Source organism: Uranotaenia lowii, chromosome 3, assembly GCF_029784155.1.
Source record: "Uranotaenia lowii strain MFRU-FL chromosome 3, ASM2978415v1, whole genome shotgun sequence".
In the NCBI taxonomy this organism is placed as follows: domain Eukaryota; kingdom Metazoa; phylum Arthropoda; class Insecta; order Diptera; family Culicidae; genus Uranotaenia; species Uranotaenia lowii.
Genome location: NC_073693.1, coordinates 176,970,072 through 176,984,266, shown reverse-complemented (window position 1 = coordinate 176,984,266; position 14,195 = coordinate 176,970,072). Strand labels below are relative to the sequence as shown.

General features: G+C 35.1%; 1 long non-coding RNA gene across 1 annotated transcript; it reads left to right on the top strand.

Annotated features, from left to right (window-relative positions):
* Positions 1-7,258: 7,258 nt before the first annotated feature.
* Positions 7,259-7,884, top strand: LOC129757497 (uncharacterized). Its single transcript, XR_008739718.1, has 3 exons — positions 7,259-7,524; positions 7,581-7,677; positions 7,734-7,884. It is a non-coding gene; the product is annotated as an uncharacterized LOC129757497 (long non-coding RNA).
* The last annotated feature ends 6,311 nt before the right edge of the window (positions 7,885-14,195 follow it).

The following is a 14,195-nucleotide window of genomic DNA, read 5'->3' as shown; positions in this document are numbered from 1 at the left end:
GTAAGCGCTTTTGATGGATGAAAACTGGTATTGAAGGAAATATCAGAGAGGTGCATAAAACCATTTCCCATTTCTCGAATCTGCTGGCTTCTTCAAAAGCGACCCTTATATGAAAACCCAATGATTAATTTGAAGCAAAAGGTGTCATTGCAAGTTGTCTTTTATTTCGTTTTATAAAAAGAAAGAAATATTAACCTTCCTTTGCGGCTGGGGTCTCTTATAGGACCCGAACTGTACCTTCTCGATGCGCTATCTCACGAACGATTTAAGCAGGATACATGAAATTTTCTGACTTTTCCTGAACTGAAAAGCTCTGCACTATTTCTTGCTTAGATGTTTGAAAAGGGGTCTCCAGAGTCACCCAGCAAAAAAAACAAATAGACGGTTAAGGTCATATAGAACCGGATTACTTTTATCAACGTTGCAGTTGGCTGACAGTTATTGAAAAACTTATCCGGTACAACTGTGTTCGATGTTTACTCTTAGGCTCGAACTCACGGACATCGGCTCAGGAAGCAATCAACTTGCCAACTGAGCTATATTACAAGCTCAGAAACCGGATTACTATACTACTAAATGTACCCGCAAAGCTGTCCCATATTTAGCTATTCTTTTGTCAGTTGATTATTTTATTCACTCTTATTCTGCGACTCGAGTGACTTGACTCACGAAATTTCACTTCTTTGCCCTGACTCCAGAAAAGAAATTTCCTCATCCAAACAAAAATTTAGATGCTAGAGAAGCTATTTAAGCCAGCAAAACCATATGAAATTACGTAAGTCACGTCACTCGAGTCGCAGAATAAGCCCCTCTATCAGCGTTATATTGTTCACGTTACAGGTTGTTTACTGATGAAAATAAGTTTGAAATGATGTTTTGAACGTATCTGGATAAAGATAACGTAAGTTTATCATAAGTAGGGAGGGTAAATAAAAAAATAAAAACGTTTCATGAATTTAACAACCTCACTTTTTCTAAAGTTTGTCGGTCAATGATCTCAATAAGTTTTTCGATCAATGAATCAAAAACAGCCAAGCATCTTGGCTGCAAATATATAATGAGAAAATTCAATATAACTTACGCGTGTGCTACCAGGAATGCGTATTTTAGTTCAAAGATTCTATGAAAGCTCAAGCAGCAAGTAATAGCATGACAAAAAATTAAGACTGACAATTTTCTATATTTTACAAGGAACAATTCAATGAGCCTTATACAAAATTAAAAAAAAAAACAGTTTGGCGGAATTACCCCATTATAATGGCCTAAAATGTGAGTTAAAAAATTCGGTTTGTTGAAAAATGAAATACAGCGAAGTTAAACCAAAGTTAGATGTCTATTATTATGTAAGATTTAATATTGTTCCGGAAAATCCGAGATAGCTATCAAAACTTTTCTTTGGACCCCAGAATATTTCTAAAATCATCGAAAGAAATGAATCTGCCATAAAATTTAATCTGAAAGAGAAGAAATGAATTCATCAAACTTCAGAACAAAAACAACTAAAACTTATTATTAATACTAATAACAGTTCAAAATTATCAAATAAAGCATCGAGTTTGACCACCTTTGTTATTCACGAGAGCATGTGAGCGTCGAGACGCCTATTAAATAAAGGTCAAAAACCTAACTTAATAGGCGTTGCGATGCTCGCATGTACCAAAGGTGGCCAAACTCGATGCTTGATTTGATAGTTTTTAACGATTTTTACTATTAATGCTGAATTTTGAGTAGTTATCTTTTGAATTATATTGAAACCTGAAGCTCTGAAATTGGAATTTGACATTTGAATCAGTAACCTTTATGCCCTCAACGCATAACATGAGTCTTGAAGTTTTAGCAGGCATACTCCCACTAAAAGATCGATTTAATTTATTATCACTCCGGTTCCTCATCAGGTGTGAGGTCATGAACCCATTGGTGATCGTAAATTTTGAAAGGCTACTTGAGCAAAATCTTCAAATAAGATTTATGTCTATATATCACGTCTTTATGTCCATGCAGTTTAATCCTTCTTCGTACTCTCCAACTCGTGTTTTCATCCCTGACTACGACACCTCTTCTGTCCAGTTTGATTTGTCTATGCAGCAAGAAATTCGTGGAATCCCGGAATCGCATCGTCCACTTTTGATTCCAAGAATTTTCGATGCTAAATATAGACACGTCGATGCTGATAAAATGTACTTTACCGATGGGTCTCTAATAGAGGAATCAACGGGATTTGGAGTTTTCAACGAAATAGCTAGCGCCTCATATAATCTCCAGTCACCATGTTCTGTATACATTGCAGAGTTAGCAGCCATTTTTTGGGCGTTGGAAAGCGTCGCATCACGGCCAACAGAACACTACTATATTGTAACGGACAGTCTTAGTTCTGTTGAAGCAATCCGTTCAATAAGATCGGGAAAGCACTCGCCGTATTTCCTCGGGAAGATACGAGATATTCTGAGTGCTTTATCAAAACGTTGCTTTGCCATCACCTTTGTTTGGGTCCCCTCACATAGCTCGATAATGGGTAATGAGAGGGCAGACTCTCTGGCAAAAGTGGGGGCGACAGAAGGCGACACGTATCACCGTGAAATCAACTGGTGAATGTCAACTGGCAGCGCAAATGGAAAGAGGATGATATGGGTCGGTGGCTCCACTCGATTATTCCAAAGGTAAGCCTCAAACCCTGGTTTAATAGGTTGGACCTGAGTCGGGATTTTATTCGTATATTCTCCCGTCTCATGTCCAATCATTATTCCATGGATGCGGTACTCTATCGTTTAAATATTGCTGGCAGCAATTTGTGTGGCTGTGGCCAAGGTTACCACGACATCGAGCATATTGTATGGTCGTGCGAGGTCCATCTTGTCGCTAGAACGAATTTGATAGACTCCCTTCGGGCCCGAGGAAAACCACCCTATGTTCCAGTGAGGGATGTGTTAGCTGTGCTAGATTTGGACTACATGTTCGAAATTTATCTTTTTCTAAAAGCTATCGATCTCCGTCTATAATTCTTTTCAATTTCCTATTTCCCTTTCTATCTTTTTCTCCTCTTGAAACAAAAAGTGCTAGACCTAAGTAATCAATTGTTATAAACACAAAACGAGTTTGGCTCCTTAAAACTCAAAGGTATGAGCCGTTTCAAATAAAGTAATTTAATAAAAAAAAATCAGTAACCTAAATCTTAATCTAAAATTTGAATCCGAAATTTGAATATTAAACCAAATCTAAATCTGCAGTTTGATACCTCAAAAATGAATCAGGAATATGAATTTGAAATTTAGTTAATCTAAATTATGAATCTGAGCTCCAAGTTCTAAGTTCGAAATCTTAATTTGAATTCAAAATTCTGAAGCTAAAATGTAAATTCGCTTCTGAAAGCTGATCCTAATTCATAATCTGAAACCTAGCTCTGAAAGTTGGTTCTGAACTTTGATTCTGATTTAAACCTAATTCCTAAACTGAATTCTGGATCTAAATTCTGCACACCGAATTTGGATTTTGAGCCTAAATCTTAAATCCTCCGGATTAATTCAAAATGTTGTGTCTGAAGCTGAAATTTTATTTCTCGGTATTTTAAAAATGGAATATAATCGAATGCATTCGAATAAGAACAATTAAAAGATAATTTTGGAGCCAATCACCTTATTGATATGTCAAATTAGTTTTGAATTGAAACTTTAACCGTCTTTTTTGGCGACTGGTAAGCTGAGTTGATAAAAACCAAATAAATATCGTACTTCGTCGAATGTTTGCGATAAAATACAAACAGGCATTGATACTCGAAATAAACCTTTAGCTGGAGATGGTCTGTTTTGCGTCACTGGCAGTCAATATTTTTGAGATTTTGAAAATTTGCAAATTATCTGAACCAACAATGAAGATACATCTATTTCCAAGCTGTAAACAACCGTTTTGTGTGTCACAGCTTTCGGATAAGTCGAAGTTTCTATATGTTGATCGTTGCTGCAAATATAAATTGTGGAACATTCCGAGTCGATTGCAAGCTGAGGCCATCGTCATTGATTTGTTGATAATATGGATATTAGATACTATCTATCAGTTTCAAGACAGCATATCAATCTACCTATATTAACACTAAACGTACCGGAGATGGTCAAATGACGATTATTCAACTTCAAATGATGATGACGTCTTATATAATCTACAGGACTCTTTTAAATGTAAGTTTTTTTTTTATTTTTATAATTTTTCTAATAGTGTTTTCGTTTATTAGCAGTGGTAACCTAGTTATCCACGAGTTTTGCCCGAACTGCTGTTATTGTGTTCGTTTATTAATTCAGAAGTCCACTAGAATTGCCCGAGGTTTGCACCTCAAGTAGGCGGTTGCAACCTGTAGAAGTTGTCAGTGTTAGGGGTAAGCATAAGGTTGACTATAGCAACCATATATTTGCATCGTCCCGGGTGACGATTCTGTTTGTTTATTCAGAGAAAGTTTTGCCCCGCACCAGTGGAGAAAAACGAAAACGGCATAAGTTTTGTTGACTTAACAAAACTGATTGAATATCAAATAAGGTTTTTATACCACTTTTTTGCATTTTTTGTGGTCATGATCTTAATTTTTTTTTAAATATTTCCATAAGTGCAACATGTAACTTCTAGCTTCAGCGTACTTAGGCATTAGAATTTTTTTTGGAGTAAACTATCTACCTACAGCCTTTTTCTGTAGCATGTTTTTTTCGAATTCCACGCGCTAATATTTAAACACAACAAGCATATTTGATGTGTTTGGCGTGTTTCCATACAAAAATAATCTTCAACCGCCTTCTGCCTTCGTTCTGCGTAGCATCTGCGTAGCCTGGAAATCAATTTTTGTATGAAAACACGCAAAACACATCAAATATATTCTTGTTCTGTTGAAATATGAGCGCATGGAGACAAATGACACCTACACCAATTTGTTGCACTTAGTTCAAGCTTCAACGTGATTTATTATTTTTAAAAATCCACTTGCACGTTTTTGCAATAAACGCTCGTGAAGTTGAGAAAAAATAAAACTTAAAGTTGCAATAAGTTTGCTAGGAAAAGTCGAAGAATGTTGAAATCTTGTGCAAAACGTGTGATTTGAATGCCCTAACAAACTTTTAGAACTTTTTATTTTTGTAAATCCTCATCTAACTATAGTTAAGTTTACAAAACTACTTTAAGAAACTTCTACATAACTTTTAAAACAAAACATCTATAAATCTGCTCTGAAAAGAGAAAGGCCCTTATTCTGCGCCGCGCGTGACGTGATGATTGTCACCTCACCTCGGAGTCACCGTGAGATTTGTCACCTTCACCTTATTCCCGGAGTCGATCCGAGTAAAGTGACAGAGGTTCATTCTTGGTGAGCGACCGAATGAACACATCTGTCAAAATGGTAGAAATTGTTCTGTTTTGATTAGAATTTTCCGTCCTGATTTTTGAAGTTGTGAGAATTCCGGTGCGGGAAAGACCACCAACGGGTTATATTGTGACAGCAAGGAAATTAGAAGAAAAAACGAGCATTTTTGTGCCCTCAAGAGGAAAAACCTGAATCCGGAACCTGCGGAAACAAACGCAAAATTGACGGCTGCTCTGCTTTAAACAAAATAAATATTAGCATGGCATATTATCATAAAAAAGTGAAAATAAAATTAAAAGTACTAATATTTGATTTTCAAAGTTTTCGTCATTTCATCGCTTTAATGTTTCGCAAATAAAATTTCAATTAAAACTGAACTTTGGATTTCATTAGGAGATCATACTTTCCATTCAGTATTGCAATTCAAATTACATATTTTAGATAGCAAAGGAAAAGTTTAAATATATTTAAAAATCATATTTGTTAATAAATTTGTTTCATTTTGTTTCCAAACCCATCATTTATTAGTATAATTAACTATTTAGAGCCTAACATTCTGATTTACATTAATTTTCGATTAAATTTCTTTCTCGTCACCACCTGAAAAGGTACCGACAATTCTCACCCAAAATCGTCGCCTGAATGCGACTATTCTCACTCACGGTGACTACGAGAATAGGGTAAGAACTCTCAAAGTTCATTCGAAGTGACGTTCCTCACCTAAACCGACTACTGGAATAGAGTGACTTGGGTGACTCGACTATCATCACGTCACGCGCGGCGCAGAATAAGGGCCAAAGAGTTTTGAAGTTTTCAACAAAGTTTCTTATTTTCACGTATTCTACAACTTTGTAAAGTATAGCTCTATCTATTGAAATAAAAAAGTTAGAATTTTAGCTTTTTCATAGCAAACTTTGACTAATTTTTTATGCTTTCAAGTAATGGAACATGTTCGAAAGAGCAAATGCTCTGAAGACACTTAAGAGATAAATTGGAAAACAAAGGCACTAGGAAAAAAGTTCGACTTTTTGCCCTTTCGGACCACTGTGCATCGTAATAGAAAGGTATTCTGTTAAACAGTTACATAATGCATAGGGTAATGGACTTATTTTGGACCAGAGGACCAATTTTGGACCACCTTGTCTTGTCTAGCTCTCTTATAAAACAAATAATCATGAATAATTTAGCAAGCATTGTTGAAGCCCGGGCACTTAGTGTAATGCACTAATTTTTTTCATTTTTAGTTGCTTTATAAGAGAGCTAGACAAGGTGGTCCAAAATAGGTCCCCATGGTACAAAATAAGTCCACTACCCTATACTGACACAATCAGAATACAGAAATCAGAAGCAGACCTGAACTTCTGAATTCCGAGAATAATATATGTACACTCAGTGATGTTTATATTTTCAACTTCAAATTATTGATATTTTTGATCGTTTTTTAGATTTTTATAGGTCAAAATTTGTTAACGCTACCGTGGTTGAGTTAGAAGAAATCTTTCGATTGCTTTGACTCAGTTGAATCATTCAACCAAGTAGGCTCACAACACAACAGAGTTTTTAAACAGTTAAATCTTACTGAGCTTATATAGCCCAGTTGGTAGAACACTTGTCTGCTAAGCCGATGCCCATGAGTTCGGGCCCAAGAAGACAGTTGTTGTCGGATAAGTATCTCAATGTCTTTCCGCCAACTTCATTGTTGATATAAAGTAGCGAATGGCAGAAAGATGTTAAAACGAACATTTTCAAAACAAACTTTTTTTTTGTTCAACTCAGAACAAAAAAAAATAGAAATTCAGGAACATAGTGTAGCAATTTTAGTTTCATGCATATATTTAGCACGCACTCAATTTCTAAAAGGCCAGATAACTGACACCAAATCCTCTCAGTGTGGGAACATTTTGCAAGGTTTGAAAAACCCCTCGAGTGGAAATGCGCACGGAAGCATACTTCAAACCGTCAATCATCAATTCTCGCTAGTGTGTAAGAAGAAGGAAAAGCAAAAGAAAAAGTTCTGAAGTGACGTGTTAAAAAGGAAGTCGGCGGTGGTGCCGGATCCCGTGCAAGAGAGCGGTCGTCTCGCCTCTCGGGCCGGCAAAGGAAGTGCAAGTGGCCCCTGGAGAAATCCGCTAGAAAGCCTTCAGGAGGTATTCGCGCCAGATTGAAGGAGACGACATCGATCACAGCCGCTGGTGAGTTCACACAACAATACATAATAGCACGTGATTGACAATCTTGTTGTGCTCAGGTTGTTCCTCCGGGCTTGGAAACCGAATATTATTCAGATCGGGACGCAGCAAGCCGTGACAGAAACACATCAAAAGGAAAAATATCCCCAATATAGGGTAAGACCCAAACGAATTTAAAAGTTGAACGGATTCTAACCGAGCCGTGCCCAAAGGGTTTTTGTTTCTTGCCTCTTCTTCCCAGGAACTGCGCACCACGGCACCGATCCACGTGCAGAAGACCACCGTGCTCACATTTGTTGCCTTCCCTCGGTCAGGCAAATCGACCGTGGAAGAAAAAATCGCCAGCGAAGCGGTTTGCACGTGCAGTGTAAACAAGGCCTGTCAGTCGTCATCCAGGTCGCTCACACCAAGGAAAATCATCGCAAGCGACATCCCCGGAACGTGCAGTGTAGGGCAAGGCCTGTCAGTCGTCATCCAGGTCGCTCACACCAAGGAAAAGCATCGCAAGCGACATCCCCGAAACGTGCAGTGTAGGGCGAGACCTGTCAGTCGTCATCCAGGCCGCCCACACCAAGGAAAAACGTCGCAAGCGATATCCTCAGAACGTGTAGTGTTGAAGGAGGCCTGTCAGCCGCCATCCAGGCCGCCCACACCAAGGAAAAACATCGCAAGTGATATCACCGTAACGTGTAGTGTTGGGCGAGGCCTGTTAGCCGCCATCAAGGCCGCCCACACTAAGGATAAAACATCGCCAACAATATCGTACAGTCTCGTAAGGGACCTGTTAGCAGAAACAAGGGGCTCCAGGACTGAGGAAATTTGTCGTCTGCATCATGCCCAGAACATGCCATCCCGAATTCCAATGACCTTGCCTGTTTCCCCATGTCGCCAAGGGAGTCGGCGAAGGGGATGCTGAGGACAGTAGCGGCGAAACGGCTCGTTGACCTTATCGAAAGATGACATCTGACACACATGCACGTAAGTTAGGCCTATTCTCCAATGAAATTGATGCGAATATATGACATACAAAATTAAGTTCCTTTTCCTTTGTGGCGTGATTTAGAAGGTGCGGAGCACAGCTTTCTTCAGAGGTTGCGCCGCATCTGCAAAATAGCAAGTCCATTACAATAGTTATAATCTGAAGCCATGATCTACAATCAAATTCTTGTCTAGCTAGATTTTGGAATCATTTCAGAAGTTTGAAGTTGTAGTCAGAATCACTTCTCTGATATCAAAATTCAATTTGAACTCCATTTACAAAATGAGATTCATTATTCACAATCTCAGACCACTATTGAAATTTAGAAACGGAATCCATTCTCGAAATCGAAACTTAGAATCAGAATCCACAATCCACAATCCAAGTTGAAACTCTGAATTCAATGTCACAATCCCAATTTAGGAACAGAATTAAATATTCGTTTTCAGAATTCAGAAACAGTTTTCACTATCAGTATTATAAATCGGAATAATAATGTGTTAACCACCAAATTAAATAACTTAATGTTGAATAAAAATACATTTTATAAAATAAGGAGATTTCTGACTTTAAGGAAATAAGTAAAACACATCTGGTCTGGTTTGTAGTCACTCCAAAAGTGAAGGACTCATGTGTTTATTTGATATATACAGTTTTTACAATTGGAGTCGGCGTCATCCATGAATTACGTAACGCAAAAAATGCACTTTTTTGACCCCCTCCCCCCCGGATGTCACAAATCGTAACGCTGCGACGTACCCCCCTATAAAAATTACGTAACGCTGATAATTACCCCCCCCCCCCCCGGCACCCCAACTTCTTATGTTTTAAGTACTAATTTTCGAAGATCAAAAAACGATTTTAACATAAATTTATTTAACGTTCCTCAAAACGGAATTATTATCTGTCCAAATCGCTTCTTATTGATAGTAACTCTCTGATAAAATAAATAATTGATTGTCTTATTACAAGTCGCTCTGTGATTGTTAACTGATGATCTTCCTTGATTCCTTTATTTTGTTTAAGGAGCATAACTTGTTATGCCAAATATGCTCCACTTAGTAATATTCGGCGGTGAGAAAAAATTGCAAAGTATAATCTAATAAGTTTGAATTTAGTTCTTGGGGGTAAATGTACCTAATATTTGATTTCCAACGGATATTTCACGGATATTCCATACACATGTCGGAGTCTGCCTCAGAATCTTTAAAGACGAAAGGTTACAAACCAGTTTCAATCTTGTTGAAGCTTACAAATTTTAAGCCTATTATGGTTTGTTTATCATTCTGCAACAATTGCATGACATCAAATTTGCTGGGATTGAGTGAACTGAAATTTTTAAGAAAAAATCGTTACGTAACGATAAGCATACCTCCCCCCCTCCCCTATGTCACAATTCGTCACGCTCGAGCTTACTCTCTCCCCCCCCTAGGAGCGTTACGTAATTTATGGATGCCCCCAGTGCAGCTCTCTCACTTATGACCATTGTCAGCTGAATACCCTAGAGTCTAGAGGTTTTTCCCATCATGTCGAAACCAGGGGCGGTCCTAGAGCTGGCTCTTGGGGGGGGGGGGTGATTTTCCAAATTTTTCAAAAATCAGTCAATAACGTGACGATATTGGGAAAAAACGTTCATTTGGAGAGTGCGAGTGCGTGGAAGAAGGGGGGACTTTAAAGACTTTAATATTTGCTGCACACCAGACCCGTGCGATGGACATGACCATGAGTGAGGGATTTCGAATTAAAAATTTGTTAGAAATTATAACAATGCCAAAAAAAAGGACAATAAATAGGCAAATTGATTTCTAAAACTATATTGAAACCCATAATCATCACACAAATTCGGAAAAAAGATACTGAATCACAATAAATCAGAATCAAAATTTCAAATCAATTTTATTTCCGGTTAGTCATTAACAAATCATTCGAAATGTTGATTCTTATTCGGAACAAAAAAAAAATCAAGCAAGTTTATTCAAAACATCAGAAACGGAATGCGAATTAAAAATTGGAATAAAGCAAGAATTTGAAACTTCGGACATAACAATCCTTGCAGAGAAGAAGAATAGATCAAAAATAACACCAAATTTGATAAGAAATTAAACTCGAATTCTTACAAAAAAAACAGATCAGATCAGGATCATTGATAATAATGTAAATTATCAACCATGTTAATTTACATTTCTTTTCTTTAATTTCAATTATAGTTTTGGTTGAAAAATTCCTCTGTAATGTCATCCATTTGAAATACAATTCAATCACAATTTGAAATGTGAATTATCGATGAGGAAAATACATATTTAGAAATTGAAGAATCGAAACAAGAGTTTATATTAATTAGCTTTTCGAATCACGATTCAGCAATATACTTTAGAAAAATAATAAAGCATTCAGTTTTAAATTCATAGCAATTGTTAACACATTCTCAAATAAATGTTTTTTTCACATGTGTGTATTTTTTCATTTGTACATTACATTTATATCGGAAGATTCTTTAAAGAGTTCTTAAATTGATAATTTTTAAACTGCTCAACATACGAATGACGGAAATAATCTTTTTGTCAACAATTTTTCGCAGTGAATATTAAAGTTTCGCAGATTGTTTTATAAAAGGATGTATAAGCTGTTAAAAAGGGTATCAAATTAAGTATGTAGAGAAAGTTTGTTAATCTTCTCTAATTTCATTTTTTTTTTATATAAACCTCTAATTAATTTAAATAAAATTGGAAGGGAAGAAGAGAAGCAGTGTGCATCATGTTTGTGAAATATTGTTTTTTTTAAAGAAGTATATCTAATCAAATTCATCTATTACTTTGATGATTAATCACTTAGATAAAAAATTGTTTGAATCATTATAAATTTTATGCAAATATGGAATATTTTTTCAAGAACCCAATTGCAGCCTCTATTTTTTTATCTAAATTTTCAACTCCACATTCAAAAGGGTTTTTATAAATTCACATGGCCACAGGATTAACACTTTTTTAGATGAAAATAATTTAAAAGCAAATTCCGATTTATGTTGATGCCCTTAATTATTTTCAAATAGGTTAAAAATTATTCAAGAAAATTCTGCACTTTTCTGACAATACTTTTAAACATTTAATTAAGATTCGATATAACGGTTCACATCACATTTCTTTCCGCAAAAACGCAAGTAATTTTAACTTCTGTGAATTTTTTTTATTGAAGTTTTCTGTTTATTCACTGTTCCCAAATTTGTAAAATAATAAACTTTAAACGAATGTTTAAAGAAGTAATGACCACATAGAATTTAAGATATTTCTCAAAGCAGAAACCAAATCATTTTTCAGACTTCAGCAAAATTTTGAATCAAATAAAATCTTTGTTTTTTAAAACTTTCTTACATTATTTCTTGTCTTTCAGAATTATTAAACACTGTAAATTTGGTTTAGATCATTCATCATCATGAAAGTAGTTTTCCTTAATTGAATAAAGTATAATAAACATGTTCAGAATCAATTTTTTTCATGTTAACTTGTAAGTACATCAGTTATCGATGTTTGATTTCACTCAAAAATGTTTTTTTTTTAAACTTCATATAAACTCCATATCACTAAAACGAGAGGTGATAAACAAAATCTAGTTGAAGATTCGAGTTCAACGCATCAAAATCTACTAAATCAATCATTAAAACAAAGACACCAAAATGCTATCTCTTGCATAATTTTGGTAAGACGTTTTTATTAGGAAAAATCATTTTCAATTGTTAAAAACTAATTTTTTCATCTTAATATTCTATTTAAATTTATAAAGAGTTAATCACCGTGATTTTGTTTGTTAATTTCATTTATCGACCTCATCGATGAACATTAAAAGAACATAACTAAGAACATTTCAACATTATGAAAATTCTTTTCATATAGAAAGTTATAGTAGAATTTTGTAAGAAGCATTTTAATCACATGTCATCAATTCAATCTTCATGGATAAAATAATAAACAAATTAATAAATAAAAAAATAAAAGGGATCAGTTTCGTGTTTGATCACTCAAGAACTCTTCCATTTCCCAAATTGTACTTTGTCAGTGATGATAAATTGTTGTTGTATTTTAAATACATAAAGTTATAACTGCGAACATAATCTAAAATTAACTTTTCTTGCCTTTTATAATGATTACTGGTAGAATTTGAATATTAATTAAGGATTTTATTTTTGATAACTGAATAACTTGATAACTTGATAGAATTAATTATTTTCATATTTAAATTAATCATTTGCTAATATTGGAAAAAAAATTCTCTGAATTTCAAAATTGATATATGTATAAATTTAATTCTAAAACAAAATCAAATTCTTAGGTATGAAGCTTTTGGAACTTTATTTTTATTTGTTTTCTCTTAAATTTCAAGCTCTTATAGATTTTAAAATTTATTGGAACTAACTCGAAAGATAAAGTTACAAATTTGAAACGAATGATTTAGTAAAAAAGTGAAAAATTGTATTTTTGCTTCATGCATTCAATATTTTCAAACATAATGTATAATTTAAAATGAAAAAAATCAATAATGGATTCATTTCTTTTAGCTAATAATATTTTTCAATGAAAAGTCCATGATCCCGAAAAAATAGGCGAGTTATGACGGGATATTATTATCACTGGTTTTATCTCATCTCAATACATAGGGAAGTTTTTGGAGCCTTTTTTTTAATCTGTTCTTGGAGGTATATTCCTGAACTCAATTTTTATCAGGTTTTGTTCATCACCTCACCATCACCAATTTCGAATTTAACTCTGTAAGTGCCTTAACAAAAGTAATTTGGTGAAAATTGTTACAGCTGTTTTAGTTTGGCGGACCGAATTTTTTCCAATTTTAAGAAATTAATAAATTCTTTTATTTAATAATCACCCCCACGGAGTGGAAAATTTTGAAAATTCCAAAGAACACTCACTAGGAAATGTTCGAACTTTCCATAGAAATTCCAGCGTTTGCGAGTATTTTGTAACGGTTTTTTGCCGCTTGGGGGGGGGTGATCACCCCGATCACCCCCCCCCCCATAGGACCGCGCCTGGTCGAAACGTGACATATACCTATAATGGATACAACAAAAAATTCATAATCCGACTTGAAATACAGAATTCACAATTCCAAACCAATCTACTTTTAACTGTTTTTTCTCCGCATTGTTGACAGGTTAAAAGATCATTAAAAAAAATTGCCTTTACTTTTCGATAATTAGAAAAAAAATACTGAAGTTTTGAATGAAAAAAAACATCTTGAGACTTCAAGAAATTCCACGAGGTAAACCCTCAAGCAGTGTAACTAAAACAGGGGTTGAACCTTCAAGGGTGAATGAGCCAGTTTAAAAATAAATACGGATCAGTTCATTTTTAACAATGTTCTATATAGTGTGGTTTGTTTATTATGAATTAATCAAAAAAGTAGTAAAATTTCGATCTTTGATTATTTCGTAGGAGAATTTTTGTAGGAAATATCCCCAACGTCCCCTATAATAAAAAGTTTTTATTTGTATGAATGCATCGAATGCATTTTCATCTGAGTATTGGTGCCCTCAAGTGCTAAACAGGCAACAAAACCAAAACAAACCTCTGACCAAATTTTCCACCACACATCGATGGGCGTCTCACACAACTGCAGGCACCGCGACGTTCGAGTTTCGATTCGAGTGCGGTCGTCTTGAAATGAAAGAGTTGACGACCGGACGGATCGG